The following is an 18,207-nucleotide window of genomic DNA, read 5'->3' as shown; positions in this document are numbered from 1 at the left end:
CTGCAAAATGCACAGCTGTCCATTCGCTATAGTTTTTTTAAAAGCAAGGCGCTTATTTTATGGAATCGGTCAATGGCTTGACCATTGTGTGAAACTGAACGCAGCATTCGCCATCCCAGCAGTGATGGACGGGTCAGTTCGTCCGAGTACGTCCGACACCACCGTGTATTTTATGAGCATTTCTCCCTTATTGAGAAGCGCAGATAATATTTTGCGTCTGAACTTCAGTCATAATTTGTTCACATATTTGCCCCAAAGAAAAAAAAAGACATGCCTATACGGAAGTCCCTCACGTTAACTTTTTTATCCGTTCCACGAAACTACTGTTATCCCAAAATAACTGTTAATCGAATAGAGGAACTACATCTTAAAAGCATTAATCTGTTCCAAAACGATCACCAGGTCTGCAAGAGAGCTGTTTCCACTGCCAAATCAGAAAACTTTAATGTAAACAAAGCCACTCGAGGTCTCAACGCTCAAGCACTGGCGTCGCTGATTGGCTAAGGCACGGCTCAGCCCACTTACGAGCACTTGGATTGGCCCAAATTGGTGCCCGCGTGCATTACGTAAATGTACAATTTCGTCGAAATGTTAACGTCAGTCGAAACCATGGGGTCCCGTGGGAGGCGAAACGTTAACCGAAAAACCGTTAACCTGATGTCGCTGTTAATTGAGGGACTACGGTACTGTATAATGAAACGTGTATCCAAATTGCTGAAACTGTGTTTTCAGCGAGCACCTATTAAGGCCAGCACAGCACACATTTCCAGCGACACAAATACGAACACCCGCCGATGAGCACGGTTGGCTACGTATGGTGCGAAAAAAAAGTTCAACATACAGTACATGCATACAAGCTCTGCGGGCCTTACCCAAAGCATATCGAGTCACTGACCAATATTTTTGACCGCACCATTACGACAGGTCCACATTTGACCTTCAGTCGACGATGCGAGGCCTGGGCTCGGTCAACGAATTGCTTAGACGGCCACCGGTGTGTTAAGTCATGGCCGGGAATCAAACCCAGGTTGCTAGGGTGGTCATGCATTGCCCTCGGCTATGGCCAGCAGATCGCACGCGCGCACACACAGCGGCAAGGCAATTAAAACAAACTATTTTGAGATTATTATTTTTTACATAGCGGTGACGGAAGTTTGCCGGGACTGTGCAGGCGAGTGAAGAGTTAAATCGACAATTGAAAATGGAGTTCCCTCCAACTGAGCGAGCCAAATGAAACGCGTTGCCCCTGGAGATTGAGAAACACCGCCAGTGATCTGGGCTCGACGCGATCCAGATGAGAACTAATCCCGCACACTTCCTTAACAACGCGGCGGGATTTATTCTCCAGTTCCCTTTGCCCCGACCGCTCACCCACGGCACACACACACACCGCCCCACAACCAACCACCACCCACAATTCCTGCACAAACACTCACGGCCATCACAATCGAGCGGCCCTTATGAACCCACACGGCTCAGCGGTAGAGCGAGCGGTTCGCAGATTGTAGCAAGGCCCACATCCTGGACGGGAGTTGACTCAACACATTATCCTCTGGGGGTCGATAAAATTCGTACCAGTTTGTGGGGAAGTCAACGGTGGTTGTCTCGTGGATAAGCTCGCCCCGTCCACATGAATGGGGAAATTTGCACTACTGGCTCAGGGCTGCTGCGAACGGGAGAGAAGCACTAATGCCCACTTGAGCAGGAAATCATTGACCTTTCCACTTTGTTTCCAAGGCGTAGCTAAGCCGATTCGGTGCCATCTGGCCTGGGTCATGTCCTTAAGAACCTCGTGGATATATATGTCCCATCCCCGACGGCTCACCCTAACGCGCACACCCACCTGCCTAGTCACACACCTGGCCTGTCCCTACCCCCTCTGCGGCCTAGTGTCTGACCCCCAGGAGGGTGCACCGTTCCTGGACATAAATCTAGGCGAGGGTGCGGTTGTAGACAGAAATGTTTTTTTTAATTGCTTAGGCAAATTGTATACACAAAGTTGTCAAGTCAAGCTATGTTTTTTTTATTAACACTTATCATTCTTGTTTGAAAATGTGTATTTTATAAACTCACAGCCTAAAAGCAGAACGCATAAGAGAGCACCTCCATCACGGAGATGGAGCAATGAGATCAGTTCGCGTGCAGTTCCTGGGTGGTGGATTCCATCGCAGGATAGGTGGCGGTGGCTTTCGGAGGCCTTTCATCCAGCAGTGAAATGGCCCATGGCTGCTGATGATAACCATGACGACTGCTTAGAGCTCGAAAGAGTACGGTGAGTGTGGTCACGGTCGCCGAGATGCTACCGAGCGCTCCTGGGGCCAGCAAATAGGCGTCTGGTCACCCCAAGAGCTCTCATTAAAGTGGGGGTCTTTTGAGCCATGGGACTGAGTGGCTCAGTTTTTTTACAACGGGCATGGGGCACGAATACAACCGACCAAATATCCGCGAGGCTCAACCGGAACGCGGGTTGAGAGCTGGCAGGCTACTCCCAATTATTTCTTCTTCTTGGTCTTCTTCGTCCTCGTCGTTGGCAGCATCCGCTTGCTTCGGACACGACACTCGAGCGGCCTCGCCCTAACCTCTTAAATTAGCGCGGCGGGCTACTACGTACGGCGCGACTTCGAAGTTCGACTTACGCACACGCGACTGACGTTTTGGTGGTGGGGGGGGGAGGGGGGCGGAACGAAGCGGGGGAATGTCGTCCGGGCCTGCTCGGGTAAAAACGCGGACGTAACGCAGCGTGGCGCCGGGGGCACGCGTGAAGGATTCGCAGTGGAAAAGGGAGAAGGAGGAGGACTCCCACCCACCCCCGACCCACGCGCTGCACGCACGGCCCCCTCTCGGGTTTGTCGGCGGCAGCGGCCAGGGTGGAGGGGGGGGGGTCCAGGAGAGAACGAATCTCCGTCAACCTGCGCTCATTACCGCCGCGCACTGCAGGTGCAAGCGCGCGGCAATCAATGGCGGTGAAGGAGAGAGGAGGGGAGGACAAATACATTCTGGCCAGACATCGCGGCTCCGCTCACTCTTTCCTTTCCTCCGGTAAATAATTTAAAGCGGCGCACGGCGCGCGCTGTTACGCCTGAAAAGCGATCGATCCGCCCAACACTGATCACCCTCGGTCTCGGTCAAAGTATTTGTGGGACTAACGTTATTTCGCGACTTTCACGATTTCCTCATTTAACGTTTTGCAAACGTGACGCGAGGCATCACCTCGGAGGTCAGGGTCGCGGTGATAACCGGGGGGCGGGCGTGTTACAATTTGCATCGCGATCCGTGTGTGTGTGCGTGTGTGTGTGTCTGTGTGTGCGTGTCTGTGTGTGCACGGCGTTATGGGGAGCGGTGGTGTAGCGGTTAGCACGCCACGCTACGAACCTGTCGAACCGAGTTCGATTCTCGCTCACGGCCAACATCACTGACGATTATATCTGAACCGGTCCAGGGACTCCCCTAGGTCGACTCAGCCTCAAATGAGTACCTGGTGCGGTGCGTGAAAATATCGCCACTGGGGAGACAAAGGCGGCCGGGCGTGGTGCTGGCCCCGCCCACCCCCTCGTGTGCCTTTCATAGGTGCTGGCTAACAGCACCTGCCCCAACAGTCTCTTCAGGCTATACGGGGGATATTTTTTGTGCACGGCGTTGCTCGCTGCTCTGCAGGCAAGCGATCGATGTTGCATTTCGTTTTGTTTTGTTTTGTTTTTGCCAAACAGCATTAAAATAATGAAAATGAAACCGACAATACATAGGCAATTAATTGCTTCGTGCGAAGTAGCGGTAATCTGGGTACGCAGTGAAAACTGAGCGATAATAGGGTATTACTGGCAGCCGACTTCCGTATGGATTTTAGTTTCCCCTCTCGTTAAATGACGCGATCGATTTTCAAACGTTCCTGCGGCTCAGCTGCAATTAGCAGCTATTTCCACGTAACTCGAGTTGACCTGTTAATTGTCGACATTCGTACGGAGGCTGGACGCTCACGGATCCGAATCCGCGGTCGGAAGAAAACAAAAATAAAATGAAGCGCCCGTTCGATCTGCACCGCCGATAAACACCGTCGCTGTTTGCCCCGTAGTCAACGCCGAGATATCTGGCCGTCTTGAAAACCGCAGAGCGCCAGGGCCAACGATTTGCCAGCCGCAGAACGGGGTGGGGGTGGGGTTGGGGAGTTGGAAGAGAAAAAAAAAGAGAAATGAGAAGAAACAGACATCGATTTGAGATATAAAAAAAAATTGAGAGGAACAAAAAAAACTGAAAAAGGTGGAAAAGTAAAACAAACGGCCGCGGTGTTTAAAGCGGTAATTACGCAGTCCGCTTTGTGGCAAGTTATAACAACATCGGCGCGCACTTAAAATAAACACACACGCTACCACTTTGAGGCCACGCCACGGTGAAATGAAAGGCCCGTTTCGATGTCCTTGCATTTCAGGAAACAAAAATTTCCCCCTCCTTCCTGCCCACGAGCCGGCCCATCCATTATCTGCAGGCCTTCCCACCTTATCGCGACAGATGCCACATCAAACGGCCGCATTCCCTGTCGCGGGGAAATATTACACGCGGCTCGCATTGAGCGGGGATTGTCTAAGCTGCATAGAACGCCGTTAGCCCGTCAACTCATTCACCCCTCTAATCCGTGAAAACGCAGCACAGGACATACACTCGCGCAAACGCATGCGAGATTATTATTACACTATTATTATTATTATGATTTACCGCTTAGATTACAAGATCAATTTCGATTCTCCCCGCAAAAGAAGGTGGGGAAAATACCAACCGTGCCACGTCTGTGCTTTTAATGCTTCCCAAACTACGAATGAGGCCCCATCATTGCGAGTGCAGTGGGCAAGCGATGAAGTCCCCCGTTGTGCCTTCCAGGACATCTAATTGGTAACGATAACTGTGGTGAGAACAATAATAAACCATTTACAGCCCGTCGTCACTCCACTGCTGGATGGGGGCCTCCACGTGCCGTCTCGATCCAGAGGTTGATTGAACATACTTCACCGTGCCCACCAGTTGCGGGTTGGTGAAGGAAGGGGGAACCCAGGACCGGTTCACATATCACGTGTCAGTGATGCTGGTCATGGAGCATGCGGGTCGCCGGGTTCACAGCGCAATGCACTAACCGGTCCTCCTCAACTCCTCCCAACCCACCTCTGCCCCGGCAATTAAGAGATTTTAACAGACGTTTGAAATGCTCCGTGTAAGTGGTTTCAGCAGAGAGAGGGTGAACCCGAGCGGGTGGTTTATAAACGACGACTTCACACCGAGGACCGCAATCGCCGCTACAGCAGGGCACGAATAACATGGCGAGGATCAGTAATGAGTGAACTTGATTAGTAATGATTTACTATAGCGTGCGTAATGGGGGTGTAACGACACGTGCGCCCATTGATTAATTTCTGTTGTTAATGCGGAAACGGATATGGATCACCTTTCGCCGAGTTCACTAAAACGTGCACTGCATCGCGTACCACTGGAACCGGTGTTTTGTTTAGTTCGTTAAGCATCGCGCGCAATGGTTTCACCCCCCGCAGCCGCAGCCACTGGAGGCACTACCATTCAATGCATTGCATGACAAAAGAAAATCTAGTCTTGAATTAGAGCCACCGTGAGCCTAAAATGTGGAAATTTTGCGCGATGCATTGGTGTGGCCACTTTGTGCGGAGGCCATCATTCCAGTCACTGCCATGGGAACGTGTAATTTCCATATACTCAGTAAAACCTGCCGGCGGAGATGAGCAGGGAAACACTGGATTTTTACTTCATGCGAGCCACGGAATGCAACATGCGACGTAATTAAGACAGATTAGGGGGAGATTTAGAATTTATTAAGATTCATTGGAATTGCCCAATGCTCTCCGAGCGAAACTGGAGGCAAGCCATGGGGAGTTATACAGAGTAGCGGGAGAAACGTCCCAAAGCCGGGCTTGGCTGGTTGCCTTGTTTTCAATTTTTTTTCCCCCCCTTTGGCAGCAGAGGTCACTGCTAGAGTGGCCGGCTCATGTGTTTTCCATTTTCTTTAACATGGAAGTCGTGATTAATTGATTTGAGAAAGAAAAAAAACCCCCGGCGCGGGTTATGAATCCACGGGTTTGTCAAACACGGCCACAGGTGCTGCGAGGCTCTCGGGAAGCCTCAGCAGCCTCAGCAGCAGCGACGATGACGACGGGAAGCTCCGCAGCAGCAGCAGCAGCAGCCGCCACCCAGCCGGACGTTGTGCGAACGTCCGTGTCACAACATTCGCTCGCTTCTACCGTGGAAGAAAACTGGGGTTTTTTTTACTGTTTTTTTTATTTTACCAGGTAAGGCCCACTGAGCTATATAGCTGTTTTTCAGAAGCGACCTGGCCACAAATGATAGCTCAACGACGTGGCTTTTCATCGCGTGGATATTTCTAGCGGCCAAACACTCTAAACGCGTTGATGTTGATTCTAAATTTGGAGGGAAAAATCGCAGCACCCGGAGAAAAAATCCACGCGACCACGGGGAGAGAGAGACACGCAAACTCCAACTATACAATGGCCATAAGGGTCGGGATCCAACCCACGACCTCCCGCACACCAGGCGAGAGGGATAACATCTCGCCACCACGCCGTGGAACATCGTCACAGCCGGAGCGGCAAAAAAAGCGCAGTGACGTGAACGCCCGGAGTAACACCAATTAGAGAAAGACGCGTGGCAGGGAACATTCGCAGGTTATGGGTTGATGGGAAAAATGCAAACCCTTAAGAGAAGCAGGCAGGCCTGGGCAGGACACGACGTGGCAATGAGGGATGACGACAGAAGTGTGGTCCTGTGGGTCGACACTGACGATGGAGCGGTGGGCCAAACGAGGGTGCACGCCCGGGAACGAAGTCATCGGCCGTGGAGATGACGTGACGTCATCATCGCGTGTGTCCACTCAACGGGCCAATGCCGTGGTGGTGATGACAATGGTAACGGCGATGGTGGTGATGACGATGGTGATAACCCTTACATCGCCAAGTCCGCAGAGCCACACCGAAAGCAGCGCTAAGGGGTTCTTGTGGATAATGCGTGAGACTCGACGAGCCAGATGAAGTCACATTTACAATCGCTTAAGCTCAGATTGTTAATGTCCAAATCCCGCAGGCATTTGAATTCAGTTTTACCAGCCAGAGACAATCACTATAAAAATGAACATTTACATTGAGATATATAAATACTGGGTGCACATGTCTGTGCGTGCGTGCGTATGTGTGCGTGTGCAGGACACATTTTCAACTATTCCATGTAATTGAATGTTTATATCTGACGGTAAATCTAAATTGTTATTACTCTGCGAGCAGATGTCGCAAAGAACTTGCATAAACTACAACTTACAATCCACATCACATTTTACTTAACTGCTCAAATATGCACCACGTTTAGGAGAATAATACTAAGCTTTTGGGCTGCAAGCCTAATAAGAAAAAGGCCAATTTCCTGAAACATTGATGCTATAAATATTTGCTGAATGTATTTTTGGCATTTTAGTTTATTGCATATCGCGTGCACATGCGGAATTACGCACTCGTACATACACGCTAGACACGTACAAATACGTGCGTATGATTACATAGTGCTATAAACATCACCAACATCATCATCCTACTGTGAAGAACGGTGGGGCTTAGGCATGACACATCATCGCTAGAGTGGGCGATATCCGGTGGACAAGACTGGTGATAGAACGACAGCCAAAGTGGGGAGACCGGGCCCGACAGGACAGTCGAGATGATGCCTTCTTCCACCTTGCTCGGTCTCAGTGATGCTGGTCATCCAGCAGTGGATAAATCTCATATAACCAGCCAGGTGGCAGAGGGACGAGAGAGAGCCCGACTCACAATCGGGAGGTTACGAGGTCAAATCGCGGTCCAGAATCAACTCAGCCCAGCGTTCATTTATTCATTCGAACTCCTGGGAGAATAGAATGAGCAGTACTATTACATGGGATGTGAACTCTGGCATTAACTTCCCTCCACAATAATCCATAGAGTGGCTTTAAGAGCTTAGCAGGTTCAGGATTATCATCATCGTCATTACCATCATCAGTATCAGCATCGTAATTAGTCACGTGGACATAGTCCCGTCATAGCAATGTGGAATTTCCACTGCTGGCAAACCAATAAAGGATGAGTGGCACCCTGTTGCTCACGTAGGCATGGGGGACACTTTGACATTGACTCTGTGAGCGCGCAAGGCACCGCTCGGGATGGTGGGAATATTTACAACTCGTGGGCTGTGAATGATATCTGTGCCGACCTCTTCTCCGCGCTCCTGATTAAACTGAAATTTACCGAGTGACAGCCGCCTCTGCCGCACGTGGGCTGAACATAGACACACATGCAGGCACGAAGACACACACACACATAATACAAAGATCCTTCACTCCCCCCCCCCCACTCAAATAGGCACCTGGTAACGGGGGTGTGTAAACGTCGCCACTGGGGAGACAAAGGTGGCCAGGCGTGGTGCTGGCCACCCGCCCACCCGGTCGTGTCCCGTGCAGACCTTCACAGGTTCTCGCTAACAGCACTTGCCCCCAGCAGTCTGTTGAAGGCTATACCGGGGGATCTTTATCTTTGCATGGCAGTGCATGAGCGGTTGCCTATGGATTTGCCCGTGGTTGCCTACGCAGCAGATATTTTTTTTTACCAAAGTCTCTTTGTCATCCCCGTGCGTAGGTGATAACGGAGAGCGCGCGAAGCTCTTCCGCCCGGGCCGGCTATACAGGCGCGAGAGCCTTTTTTCTCGTACAGCGCAAGTCTCGTGGCCCAGCCAAAATGACATACCATCTCAGGGGCCTTTTAGAGTGCGGGGGGAGGGATGGAGCAGAGCGGGGAGGGGTGCGGTGGTGGTGGTGCTGGGTGGTGGAGCGAGTTAGCCGACAAGCCCTTTGGGTTTGAGGTTTTTGTGGCCGCAGCGGAGTAGAAGGATGACATCCGCCTAACGCATTCCACCGGGCGGGCCCTGCTGCAAGCTGAACTCCACCCCCAGCCGTGGAGTTCACCGGCTCGGAGCCGCTGCTGAGTACACGAGCCCACCCGCCCCCCCCCCCCCCCCCCCCCACCGTCGATATCATAACGCGCGTATCGATAGAGCGACGAGTTATCGCTGCGTCATATTTCGATCGGGCTCCGGAGCTGACACCCGCCGCTAAACTATTACACTGGCGTCCGGGGGATTGCGTTGCTACGACAGATATGAACTCCATTCTGTTGCTGTTCGATTTTATTCGTGGGGTTTTTTTCTCTCTCTCTTCTCTCTTTCTCACGTCACGATTTGTGTACAATCTGCACACCGACGAGCTCTGTAACTCGGACAAATGTGTACACTGAGCAGGAGCGCCTGGCATTTGTGTGCGCATTGTTGCGGTGGATTGTGGTTAAAACATTTTTTTGTAATAATACAAAAAATGAATTTTTAAAATGAAACACATTTCATTGCCAAATATATTTATAATACTCAAGCTTAGATCCACGAGCCAAAATGGCCCCGCAGACTGGGGTTATGTTTCAGATTAGAATAAATATTTTCAAGACTTGGGAATTTTTTGGATCGCCATCGTTATAAAAATTATTCACCGCTTCCCTGTGCTACCAAAAGTGAAGTCACCCTATGATGTGCACGCTGTGCCATGGAAGTGACTAACGTCAGAATCAGAATATGTATTGATACAGTGAGGGGAAAAAGTATTTGATCCCCTGCTGATTTTGTACGTTTGCCCACTGACAAAGAAATGATCAGTCTGTAATTTTAATGGTAAGTTTATTTGAACAGTGAGAGACAGAATAACAACAAAAAATTCCAGAAAAACGCATGTCAAAAATGTTATAAATTGATTTGGATTTTAATGAGGGAAATAATTATTTGACCCCCTCTCAATCAGAAAGATTTCTGGCTCCCAGGTGTCTTTTGTACAGGTAACGAGCTGAGATTAAGAACACACTATTAAAGGGAGTGCTCCTAATCTCAGCTTGTTACCTGTATGAAAGACACCTGTCCACAGAAGCAATCAATCAGATTCCAAACTCTCCACCATGGCCAAGACCAAAGAGCTCTCCAAGGATATCAGGGACAAGATTGTAAACCTACACAAGGCTGGAATGGGCTACAAGACCATTGCCAAGCAGCTTGGTGAGAAGGTGACGGCAGTTGGAGCGATTATTCGCAAATGGAAGAAACACAAAAGAACTGTCAATCTCCCTCGGCCTGGGGCTCCATGCAAGATCTCACCTCATGGAGTTGCAATGATCATGAGAACGGTGAGATATCAGCCCATAACTACACGGGAGGATCTTGTCAATGATCTCAAGGCAGCTGGGACCATAGTCACCAAGAAAACAATTGGTAACACACTACGCCGTGAAGGACTGAAATCCTGCAGCACCTGCAAGGTCCCCCTGCTCAAGAAAGCACATATACATGCCCGTCTGAAGTTTGCCAATGAACATCTGAATGATTCAGAGGACAACTAGGTGAAAGTGTTGTGGTCAGATGAGACCAAAATGGAACTCTTTGGCATCAACTCAACTCGCCGTGTTTGGAGGAGGAGGAATGCTGCCTATGACCCCAAAAACACCATCCCCACCGTCAAACATGAAGGTGGAAACATTATGCTTTGGGGGTGTTTTTCTGCTAAGGGGACAGGACAACTTCACCGCATAAAAGGGACGATGGACGGGGTGATGTACCGTCAAATCTTGGGTGAGAACCTCCTTCCCTCAGCAAGGGCATTGACAATGGGTCGTGGATGGGTATTCCAGCATGACAATGACCCAAAACACACGGCCAAGGCAACAAAGGAGTGGCTCAAGAAGAAGCACATTAAGGTCCAGGAGTGGCCTAGCCAATCTCCAGACCTTAATCCCCAAGAAAATCTGTGGATGGAGCTGAAGGTTCGAGTTGCCAAACGTCAGCCTCGAAACCTTAATGACTTGGAGAAGATCTGCAAAGAGGAGTGAGACAAAATCCCTCCTGAGATGTGTGCAGACCTGGTGGCCAACTGCAAGAAACGTCTGACCTCTGTGCTTGCCAACAAGGGTGTTGCCACCAAGTACTAAGTCATGTTTTGCAGAGGGGTCAAATACTTATTTCCCTCATTAAAATTCAAATCAATTTTAAAAAAATTTGACATGCGTTTTTCTGGATTTTTTTGTTGTTATTCTGTCTCTCACTGTTCAAATAAACCTACCATTACAATTAATGACTGATCATTTCTTTGTCAGTGGGCAAACGTACAAAATCAGCAGGGGATCAAATACTTTTTTCCTTCACTGTACGGTACTGGCATAATGATGCAGATCGATCTGACACGTGAAAAAAACATATTGGGACCATCTGGAATTTTATAGCTAAGTCCGATTTCATAAAAAAATATTAATCGGATTCATCTGAAATTCGGGAACTCAGCCCAATCGTGAACCAATGTATTCCGGCAGAATGTGTGTATTTAACCAAAGTATTCCGGCAGTATCTGTTTAAGCGGGAAAACCATAGACTGCTTTCAGCTTCTTCGACACAATCATCATTCCCGCACCTCCGATTAGCATGGTTGGCTACGTACGGTGCAAAAGAAGTTAAACATACATACACACATACATTACGGTGTGCGGCCTCTTAAACCTGTGCCGCTGGGCTTGCCTGGTGTTCACGCTCGCTCGTGATGTGCCAAGTCACTGCAGTGCTAACAGACACTCCGTGACCACGTGATTAAAGTCACGTTCTCATTAGCGAAGCTTCAGACTCACGTCTGGGACACACGGCCCAGGTGCTACAGGGTAAGAGCTGCCGTGAATGGCTGTTGAGTTGCGTCTCGGAGCCTATGACTAAATCACCGAGCGATGAGCCCAATTCCATCACATCAGGCTAAGCAGGGATTTTAGCCTGGATAGTGTTTGGATGGTGGCCCAACACAATGTATAAAACAGGCGCTTGTGGGCATCTGCGGGACTACGCTGTGGACAGCAGAGGACAGTGGAGCAAAATCCAATGTTGTGCTGTACTACGCTCCATCTATGCTGCCCGCCTTCACCCACTCGCACTGACCAACGTGGTCAAATACCCCCTGCCGCCCCACAGCCTGCACGGTTTGGGGAGGCCCTACATCATCCAGTGGCGGATCGACATCACGTGCGACCATTTCCCACCGACAATGCACGGAGCACATCGCTCTGTGGATGCGAAACGTTCAGGCAGGCGCGCACGCACGGGTGACATAAATGTAGCGGTGGGCACCCGCGGGCATCCGCGGGCACCTGCGGGCACCTCCCGCTACAGATTGTAGAGCACTGTCCCCCGCCCGGCGTTCATAACAGCAGACGGGAACCACCACCGCGGAATCAATCAAACGTCTCCGTGCACTCTGTGGGATCAATACCCTTGTATCTTCAAAATATACTGCAGACCTCTCACTCGGTGGGGGGGGGGGTGGGGGGGGGAGGGGTCAATGGTGGTGGCGCACGCAAAACGGGATGTGTCGGCCAATTTCTCTGTTCCTCGCCAGGTTAGCGGGGGAAGCGCGGAGGGGGGGGGGGGGAAGGGGGGAGTCACGTTTGTGTGAAACGAGCGCGTAAATGGCAGCGATACAAAATAAACAAAGAGCACGGGCGAGCTCGCAAGCGCGAGACCACGGGCCGCTGCGCCCTCGGAGGCTATCGAGCGCGCGGGACGGCTGGGGGCGCTCCGCGAGCGACAAAGCGAGGCGGGGAGACCCCGAAGGGAGAGTCGGGGAATCGGGGGCCGTCGACGAGAGGCGGGGGACGAGGTGGAGGGGCGATGAAACGGAGGCCAAGCGCCGGGGAAGATTTATCGAGGCGGGAGAGGGTGGTGTCGCGCCGTGGCTTTCCACGCGAGAGGGGCCGGTGGAGGGGGGGTGAGATTGTACGTACGTGGAGCTTCTTTCGCACCGTGCTAATCGGAGGTTGGCTCGTCTGGCGGTGGACTGAGAATGATTCGCTGTCGCCGATCCTTTACGAACTGATGACGACACTCCGGCCGGCGCAAAGCCACGGCCGGAATCGAGATTCTCGGCCCGGCCGTTCCGCCAGTGCGGATGCGTCGAGTGGGGAGGGCTTCTTTCTGCAAGTCGATAGCCATCGTCCTCTCGTCGACAGACCCGGTCGCCCTCGACACTGGGAACAATGTGCAATTTCCACCACTGGCTCGGGGTTTATCAATGGGCGCGAGGGTGAGCACCCGCGCACGCCGCCAGCCCACATTTTAACGGGAGGCATTAGCATTTTGGAAATAAATAAATGCGACAAACCGAGAATAAATGAACAAAAAACACGTTTTGACAGGCGAACCGGACAGACCGGGGAAGGAGATCGCTGCTACAAGGCTGAGATGCAAAACAGACACGGGAAGGAGCTGATGAGCTGTGAAGCTCCTGTTCATGGGGGTCCAGTCCAACCACTGGGATGAACAAAGGCAAAAAAATGTTACAGAGGAAGCTACGTCGATAGGTGAATAAACAATCGCTCGCAAAGTCGAACAAATCGGAATAATACGCTTAAAATGTGCATATATGTGGAGATAACAGCAACAGTTGAAAATTCTACAACGGATAGAGGACACTCGCAAATTCGCAGTTGTCAAATCAAAAGCTGCAAATCAAGATTTGCTATGTCACAGTTGCGAATGTGGCTGCAGTTGACACCACGCGTCAGTTCACGAAGCGTCTCTCGACAGCAAAATCCACCAGCGAGGAGGACATGGGGGGGGCGGGGGATATACCACAGAATGGGGCGCCGCAACCGCAAACCCTTTGGAGCCAAAGTTCGACTCTCGTCCCGGGGACAGGCGAACGAGCAACTTGACGTTCGTCCTAAAAGAATCCTCGGGTTTTTTTTTTTGTTCTGCCGGTGGCGTTTCAGTGACAAAACACACAACAGCGACAGCAGCGACGACGAGGGACACGTAAACTCACTGTCTGTCGCGCGCGAAAATATATCGACAGCAGGGCACTTACAGCAGCAGTGATCGGACGATCACAGCAAAGGGGCCTCCTCTCTTGAAATCGACACATTCGACCTGTCGGGACTCAGCGTTCTCATGGGGACGCGGGGGAGGGGAAGGGGGGCGCAGGTGGTGGCAGGGGAGGTAATGTTTTGTCACCTCATCCAAGGGGCTTATTTAGAAGAAAAAAAAGCAACGCCACTCCACTCGCAGAACACTGGGCTGCATTTGCATCCGGAAACACGTTTCCCTGCCGATTGCGTTTTTACGCGTCTCCGAGCGAGCGGACACGTACTGCGGCGGGGGTGATTCGGGCCTGGGCTATTAAGTATCCAGGAGACGGCAGTGGAGCAGCGGATTGTTGAGTCTATCTCTAAGAAGGAGCAACGTGTGGGTGGGTTTTCTCCTTCCAGCCACTCTGGATTTTCCTGCCACGTGAAGCCAAACACTCATGGAACGTGCCGATAATTCCAACGCAGGACCATCCTCAAAAAAATAGTCCACAGACCCACCGAATATTTGCAGAATAAACATTATTTGCTAAAAGACGTTAAAATAGTTTGCTGTTGCAATCTCCTAACAAGATAGATAACGCCTCCTTCCCATCTTTATCTCCCCACGTAAAAAAAAAAATTAAGTGTTTTTTGTACTACCCATCGACCAGACGGCCTTCTGGGAGTGCATGCTATCAGCAGCATTGGTTCAAAGCAAGTGAACACTCTGAACCATAGGTTTTTGACATAGCGTGGTGCGCATTGCTAACGCAGTGCCGCACAGCAAGAAAGAGGCCTGGGTTTCAATCCCTGACTCGGCCACCTTCCTGTGTATGTTCCTCCCCCTGTCCTGCATGAGTTTCCTCGGGATTTCTCCAATTTCCTTCCATAGCTAAAACACAGGCAATGCCGCTGGTCTTGGACAAACATCCCATTGCTGGGGGGGGGGGGGGGGGGGAGGGAAACCCTGAAAATTACTCAATTGTGACAACACATTGCAATATCCTCGACAGTGTGAAAAAAATAACTCCATTACTTATTGGATTTTTTCCAGACTCAATGTGGCTTTCCTGGGTATGTACTATTATTAATAGCGCGATATCATTTTATATTATTATGTAATGATGATTATTACGTGGGTGTATGTGACATTATTATTCAGTGTCTCATCAGCAAGGGCAGGCTTGCTTGAACCAACGCTGGTTAACTTGCCCAATGTTTATTTATAGACAAAAGCCCCTTATTTTGCATGAGCACGACAGAGAGGGCTTTCGGAATGTCGGGATTCTTTTTCAGCAAGACTCGGGGCCTCCATCCCTATTGATGAAATGCTGCTTGAGATCTTTCGGTCACATTCCTGAAATTCCCAAGCAGATCACAGGTGGCTGATTCGACTGGAACAATGAGCTCTCCCCGCTTTGGGCTGGGCCACTCCCTGGCATGCGACGGGCAGCACACATCCGGGCAACACACCTCCCTTGCAGCACACAAAGCGCTTGCCACAAATGAACCGCAATACCTTGATGATCTCGTCAAGGAGCAGACACCATCACGTGCACCCTGGGAATCCGCGCAGCAGCGGCTTTTGGACAGCCACTGCGCGCTCGCATATGTGCTTCTGCGGCTATCTGGAACGCTCTTCCGTTCGGTTATACAGTATTAGGAAAACACTGGGAGCTATGGACTTTTAAATCATCGAGATTGAAAACTAATTTCTTTCCGACTGCTTTTTTTTTGTGTCGAGTTAGTTGTCCTTCCCCCGCGGTTGGCTATGTACGGTGCGAAAGAAGTTCAACGTACGTGCGTACGTACACCGCACTGGCTGCTGCTGCTGCTCATTGCAAATTATGAAGGTGAGCACGAGGGGTGATGCGCAAATTAAGACGCGCTAGGTCTACACCCAAAAATAACTCCGTCGTAACCACGAGGCTTTTCATTGTAAGCGTAGCGTGAAATGGCGGCAAATGCTTTCATGCCTAATTGTACCTGCAGGAAAATATGGAAATTTTAAAATAATTAGAGCCATTATTAGTGGCAGGGTGAAGGGGTTATTTTAAAACCCGTGGTTTTAAATTTCAGTTTCTTTGAAATTATAAAGGAAAACGTTGATGGTTAAGAGAATGTAATTTTCCTCTGTGTGTGTCAAGCACAGCAATGGGACAACATCTAATTTTACCTGTAGTTTAATTTACATAATTTAATTTACATTTGTAATTTGTATCTAAATTACCCATCTCGAAGTAATTGGGGGATCTGTATCTAAATTACACCAAACGCGGCAAACAGGTGAATGAGCATCGACTACATTACACAACCCTGACAGTAATTTGCCGCCCGATTGTATTTTGCCCATCATTATGCAATAAAACGTATTCTTTTAAGACGTACAATAACAACGCCGTCCCAAATTGCTGGGCTTCATGGCCGCGATTCACCACAGCCCCACTCATCCGAACTGAGCCACCCCCATCCTGTGTTCTTCTGATGCTTCAGGGGGGGGGGGGAACAAAAAAATTGTCGAACACCAGCGGAGGAATCCAATGTGACGTTCGCAGATTTCGACGAGAAGTGGCGGAGAGATCCCAGCGGCGAGGCGTCAATTTGCCCTTCCGCAGCAGCGCGGCAAAAAGCGACTGTCAGAGCAACAACAAACGACATTGAGTGCGTATTGAACCTGGCACGACAGCGCTGGAGATGCAATTGGGAAGAGGAGGTTTGCGCGATGGGTGCGAACGCGTGGTGCGGCGTGGAGGGACGGCGGGTCACCGAGACGGGCGTTGGGAGTTGTTGCCCGGCGGTGGGCAATCAACGGAGAGGGGAGACCGAAACCCAGGTGGTGGTGGTGGTGCTGCTGATGAGACTGTAAGAGCAGAAGCTGAGGCGCCGGGTGTAGAACTGCGCGAACCGCAGCAGAATCTGGCCGAAGGGAGGCGTGCAGCACGGCAATCCCCTTCTGAACTCAAGGTGCTGCCCGGTGTTCCCGGGAAACCCGAGTAGGCGTGGGAACCGCGCGCTCCGTGCGGTAATCATGGCTAAGGGAACCCTGCCGGGCCCAGAGTGTCGCATTAGCACTACAGCAAGCCGCGCTACAGCAAGTCGCGCTACAGCAGGACGCGCTACAGCAAGTCGCGCTACAGCAGGACGCGCTACAGCAAGTTGCGCTACAGCAGGACGCGCTACAGCAGGCCGCGCCACAGCAGGACGCGCTACAGCAGGACGCGCTACAGCAGCGGTAGCAACGGCAGTAGCCGCGCCACCCCTCGGCGCTCGCGCCGCCTGGAGCTGAGAAAACAACAGCCCCATCAGGGCGGGCGAGCGTGACCCAGCAGACGCCGGCGCCACGGGGTATAGACGCAGCCAAAGCCGCGTCGCTCGCTCCCGCGGGTGCTGCTCGGGGTCGCGAAGCAAACACCACCCCCCCCCCCCCCCCGGAGGGGAGGGCACTCACGGGCTCGCTGGCTCCCTGGCTCTCTCTCTCTCGCTCCCTGCTTCACTCGGTCCTAAGGGTGCTGGCTCGGGGTCGCGAGGCAAACACCACCCCCCCCCACCCCGTTCCCCGAAGGGAGGGCACTCACGGGCTCGCTGGCTCTCGCTCGCCCTCCCTCACTCGCTCCCCACTTCACTCGCTCGCTCTCCGGCTGGCTCGCTGCTACTCCCGTGGCTCGCTGCCGTATTGACCCGCCGGCGAAGCGGCGGGTCCCAGAGATCATATCTGCCGTAAAGTTCAGTGCAATCGATTGGCTAAATATGTGGGGATAAGGGCACACTAATACACTATCCGTGCGGTGTACGTGCGTGTGTATATATAGCATGGCGTATACAGTGTATGTGTGTGTGTGTATATATATTAAGATAAAAGCGGCACAGCCCCAATGAGAGCGTCCGGCACGGTGATAGAGCGATTTCATCGGCTCGTGTGCAGGTGCTGGGTGAACTGTTTTCATCGGAGGAGAGTGAAGGGCGGTGGACGGCTTGGGGAGGCCTTCATCCAGCAGCGGATTGACCAGAGAAACATGCGTCGAGATGATTTGGCCGCTACGCATGTACACGCGAGAAGCCACTTCGTTGAGCTATCATTTGTGATGGCCAGGTCGCTTCTCAGTGGGGCCTTACCCGGTGAAATAAAATAGTCTCCTTTTATTCGTATAGTGTCTTCGGCGATCGTGAAAAATTGTGGAACCACGCTCTGAAACTCAACACAATAATAAAACCACGCCCTGAGACTCAACACAATAATAAAACCCGGTCAGGATGCAAC

General features: G+C 51.2%; 1 protein-coding gene across 2 annotated transcripts in view; it reads right to left on the bottom strand.

The window, feature by feature from the left end:
- Positions 1 to 18,207, bottom strand: part of LOC116953476 (ephrin-A5-like) — a 186,921-nt gene that overhangs the window by 152,584 nt on the left and 16,130 nt on the right. The window lies entirely within an intron of this gene.

Source organism: Petromyzon marinus, chromosome 52 (assembly GCF_048934315.1).
Source record: "Petromyzon marinus isolate PM22_M1 ecotype Great Lakes invasive population chromosome 52, UKy_Petmar_22M1.pri1.0, whole genome shotgun sequence".
NCBI classification, from domain to species: Eukaryota; Metazoa; Chordata; class Hyperoartia; order Petromyzontiformes; family Petromyzontidae; genus Petromyzon; species Petromyzon marinus.
The sequence above is the reverse complement of the archived record's forward strand: the minus strand, read 5'-3'. Positions and strand labels throughout refer to the sequence as shown.